Source organism: Triticum dicoccoides, chromosome 1B (genome assembly GCF_002162155.2).
Source record: "Triticum dicoccoides isolate Atlit2015 ecotype Zavitan chromosome 1B, WEW_v2.0, whole genome shotgun sequence".
Lineage (NCBI taxonomy): Eukaryota > Viridiplantae > Streptophyta > Magnoliopsida > Poales > Poaceae > Triticum > Triticum dicoccoides.
Genome location: NC_041381.1, coordinates 58,165,539 through 58,170,988, shown reverse-complemented (window position 1 = coordinate 58,170,988; position 5,450 = coordinate 58,165,539).

The window sequence follows — 5,450 nt, the reverse complement described above, 5'->3', positions numbered from 1 at the left end:
TCTTGCGGCATTTGCCTTGTTTTTCATTGACCGTTCCTTAGATAATTATGAATCCTTGAAGGTCACGAAATCGTCCCAGTGTTCTCTTTGCTTCTCCAGTGTTCCCTTGAAATCTGGAGTCTTCCTTTTATTAGCGAGGTAGTTGGCCCATACAGTTTTCTTGTGGGTGTTGAATGCAATTGCCATCTTCTTAAGAGCAGCGGCCTTGACTTTCTCCACATCTGCTTTAGTGAAATGATCTGGTAGGGTGAAATGTTCCATCAGAGATTTCACCAGGTCTTTTTTGGCTCTGTCGTCGACCCAAGTAACACCTGGACGTTTAGTCTTTGGCTCTTTCCGTTCTTGAATGGAGATCGGGAGTTTGTCCTTCACAAGAACTCCGCACTGACGAGTCCACTTGTCCGCAACTTTCTTAGGCGTGAGGGGTTCGCCACTAAGTTTGGTGGATTCGATGTGGTACTTTACACCATCCTTCAACAATCTGCCCGGGCCTCACTTTGTCTTGCTGTCTGTAGAAGCAGATTTGCTTGATCCGGAGGGCTGAAAGAAGAAATATCGATTCGTTAATATATCTTCAATAAAAGAACATGTGATGATCACCAGGATGCATGCTTATAAAAATATACCTCGCCGGAAGTCTTTGTTATTTGAAGATCAGCATTGTCTGTGTCATCACAAACATTGTCTGTGTCATCATAATCATAGTTCATGACTTCATCAGCTCGGTCGTTGAGATCGAATATCTTTTCATCACCCTCTCCGGTATTGTTCAGATATTGGGAGCCGTCATCTTCATTCAGATCATCTAGCCCGTGAGGGCTGCGTATGATGTCGAACAATTCCTCTTCTCTCTCTCTGCCGGCATTGTCCGCCATAGCTTTTACTTTACTAATTAATACAGAAGAAATATAAAACAATTTACTATTCAAATTACAATGCATGGATGCAATTAATCAATAAGGAAAAACGGTATCTTGAATACATCGTCTCGAATATATAATCTCGAATACATCAACGTCTTAATATATATAATCTCGAATACATCATCTCGAGTATTATGTATCGAATACATCGCTGGCTAGGTACCTAATAAAGATCGAGTACTACAGAAGTATCTAGGGCGCCACTCGCGGTTCCTGGGGTACGGGCGGTGCACACCCAAAGAGAAGGAACCATCACAGGATCATATCTCCGGTCATCTGCCCAAAGAACCCGTCAAGTAGTGGAGAACCTGACGTCGTCCATAGCAGCCATGTAGCGATGGACGTGCTCATCTTCCTCCCTGACACGGCGACGCACCACCTCCGGCGGGGCCGGCTGCCTCTGCACCGAATGTGGCCCACGCGAACGGCACCAAAGAAGATCAGGGTCGACGACGGGACCCGAGGTCGGGTTCCTCACCAAGCGGCGCCCCCCTCCAGGTAGCACCTCCCAGTGCCAGCCCGGCGGAGCCTAGTCCTGGACATGGGTCCTCTGAAGCAGGACGTCGTCGCGAACGGGTCGAGGGCGAGGATGCGGGCCGGGCATATCGTCGAGAACAAATACTATATGCCCGCAAAAAGTAACATTTTTTAAATGATTGGATTGTGATAACTAAAATTCTATATATATGCAAATTCTAACAATTTGACATTAATCTAATTCATCTAACTAAAACTAATTCTAAAATTTCCTGATTATATAACTAACATTTCTATAACAATTCTAATATTTATATAACTAAAAACAGAAAACTTGCTAACATTTCTATAAATATTTCTATAACTAAAAAACATAAAACATTTATAACATTTCTATATAACTAACATTCCTAATATATATATAACTAAAAAACAGAATAATTTCTAACATTTCTATAACTAAAAACAGAAAAATTTATAACAAACAAATTAATAGTGTGTGTGTGTAGTGTGTGTGTGTGTGTGTGTGGACATGGCGGCCGGGGCAAGCTCACCGGCGAGGCGACGACGGGGCGGCGACGACGGGGCGACGGGACGGGGCAGCGACGACGGGGCGACGAGCCGGGGCGACGACGACGGGGCGGGGCGGGGCGCGGTGACGGGGACGACGGGGACGTGGACGGCCTGGGCGGCGACGTCGACGGGGGCGGCGACGAGGGGCGGGGTCGGCGACGAGGGCGGGGGCGGCGACGTCGACGGGGACGTCGTCGATCGGGGCGGGGCGGGGCGACGGAGAGAGGAAACAGAGGGAAGAAACAGAGGGAAACTGAATTTTTTTCAAGTGTTGTATATATAGGATGGACCTTTAGTACCGGTTGGAGCCACCAACCGGTTCTAAAGGTCTGTTTTGGCTAGGCCAAGCGGCGGGAAGCGCCCCCCCTTTAGTACCGGGTGGTGGCTCCAACCGGTACTAAAGCCCCCCCCCCTTTAGTACCGGTTGGAGCCACGGCCCGGTACTAAAGGGGGTGCGCTGGCTCTAGGCGGTGCGCAAATTTAGTCCCACATCGCTAGTCGAGGGCTACCGCACTGGTTTATAACTCTCTCGAGCTCCTCTCCTAAGCAGGCCTACTGGGCCTACCTGTCCTCTTCCGACCAGTGGGCCTACTAGGCCTTTGCGGGCCTGCATCCTGGCCCAAAAAAGGTTGCGTTCGTAGTTGTATGCAGGCCGCTTTGGCCCACTAGGCGGGCTTTTTTATTTTCTTAATTTTTTTCGCTTTATTTATTTTTGTTTTATTTATTTTTGAGTTGTTTTTTGCTGTATTTAGAGTTTCTTTGTGAATATTTTTGCTTTAGGCAGAAAAAATTACAAACTTTCTGTTAGTGCCGGTAGTTTTCAAATTTGAATAGTTTAAATTTTGAATTATTTGAAATTTGTGTGAATCACTAGTTTGTGAATAACTTAACTTTGAAAAAAGTTTTTTCAGTGATTCTTTTTTTTTATGTTTAATATTAGTGTGTTTTATCATTATATTCAATTTGGTAATGCTTAGGTTATTTAAAAAATGAAATGCCTTTCTAATAGTTCAGTTTTCATCGGAAACCCTGATACTTCGAAAGAGATTGTCCATTTTGTACACGAAGTGCATCCAGTTTTTACCGTAACCCTCTCTACTTTTTTGCACATGCTATTTGTATGAAATTATGATACCATGCCAACTTTCAACCTTTTCTGAGTTCATTTGAAATGATTTTCAATTTCAGGGTCTTTTAGCTGGAAAAAAATCAGTAAATGCATGAAAAGAATTTGTTTGCACATAAAATTTCTTCGTGTTTAAAATGCCAAAACACATAACTACCCTAATTATTACAGAGATTCCCCTCTGGGTGTGAAACACAGAAGAAAGTGATGATAGTGAAGCCGATCACATTCCAGATCTTTGGGTGTGAAACTTTTTCGTCGCGTGTGTCCCTTTGCGCCGTAGCCATGGAAAATCTTCATCATTTAACTCGCTGCTCGGGTCGATATTCACTGTGAATGGAGCAATTTCATCAAACTTTTCATAATCTTCTGACATGTCTGTCTTGTCATCCACTCCCACGATGTTTCTTTCTCCTGAAAGAACTATGTGGCGCTTTGGCTCGTCGTATGATCCATTCGCTTCCTTATCTTTTCTTTTTCTCGGCCTGGTAGACATGTCTTTCACATAAAAAACCTGCGCTACATCATTGGCTAGGACGAATGGTCTCTGCATACGCAAGATTGTTGAGATCCACTGTTGTCATTCCGTACTGCGGGTCTTCCGTTACCCCGCCTCGTGTCATATTGACCCATTTGCACCGAAACAAAGGGACCTTCAAATCACCTGATCCATAGTTAAGTTCCCATATGTCCTCTATGTAACCATAATATGTTTCCTTTCCCGTGTTGGTTGTTGCATCAAAGCGGACACCACTATTTTGGTTGGTGCTCTTCTTATCTTGTGCGATCGTGTAAAATATATTCCCATTTATCTGGTACCCTTTGAAAGTCATTATATTCGAAGATGGTAACTGGGACAGTGAGTACATGTCATTTTGAATATCGCCATCATTCAGGGCACGTTTCTGCAACCAACCGGCGAAAGTCCTCGTTTGTTCGCGTGTAATCCAGTCGTCAGACTTCTCCGGGTGTTTGGACTATAGAAAATTCTTGTGTTCCTCCATATACGGAGCCACCAAGGCAGAATTCTATAGAACTGTGTAGTGTGCTTCAGTGAGAGAATGCCCGTCCATACATATTATTTGATGCCCTCCTAGCGTGCCTTTTCCTTCCAGTCTGCCCTTATGCCGCGATTCAGGAACACAAATCGGCTTAAGGTCAGGAATAAAGTCAATGCAAAAATCAATGACCTCCTCATTTTCATGGCCCTTCGAGATGCTTCCTTCTGGCCTAGCACGGTTATGAACATATTTCTTCAAGACTCCCATGAACCTTTCAAAGGGGAACATATTGTGTAGAAATACAGGACCCAAAATGTTAATCTCTTTGCAAAGGTGAACTAGGATGTGCGTCATGATGTTGAACAAGGATGGTGGGAACACCAACTCAAAACTGACAAGACATTGCACCAAATCATTCTGTAACCTTGGTATGATTTCTGGATCGATTACCTTCTGAGAGATTGCATTGAGGAATGCACATAGCTTCACAATGGCTAATCGAACGTTTTCCGGTAGAAGCCCCCTCAATGCAACCGGAAGGAGTTGCGTCATAATCACGTGGCAGTCATGAGACTTTAGGTTCTGGAAATTTTTCTCTGCCATATTTATTATTCCCTTTATATTCGACGAGAAGCCAGACGGTACCTTCATGCTGAGCAGGCATTCGAAGAAGATTTCCTTCTCTTCTTTGGTAAGAGCGTAGCTGGCCTGACCCTGATGTATGCCGTCTTTTTCGTGCATACGTTGCTGGTCCTCCCGTGCCTCTGGTGTATCTTTTATCTTCCCATACACGCCCAAAAAGCCAAGCAGGGTCACGCAAAGATTCTTCGTCACGTGCATCACGTTGATTGCGGAGCCGACCTCTAGGTCTTTCCAATATGGCAAGTCCCAAAATATAGATCTCTTCTTCCACATGGGTGTGCGTCTGTCAGCGTCATTCGGAACAGGTTGTCCGCCAGGACCCTTTCCAAAGATTACCTTCAAATCCTTGACCATATCATGTACATCAGCACTAGTAAGGTGGCGAGGCTTCGTCCATTGATCTGCCTCACCTTTGAAATGCTTGCCTTTCTTTCTTACGGGATGCCTTGTCGGAAGAAATCGACGATGTCCCAGGTACACATTCTTCCTACAACTATCCAAATATATATTGTCGGTATCATCCAAACAGTGCGTGCATCCGCGGTATCCCTTGTTTGTCTGTCCTGAAAGGTTACTAAGAGTAGGCCAATCATTGATGGTCACGAACAGCAACGCCTTTAGGTCAAATTCTTCCTGTCCGTGCTCATCCCACGCACGTACACCTGTTCCATTCCACAGCTCTAATAGTTCTTCAACTAATGGCCTTAG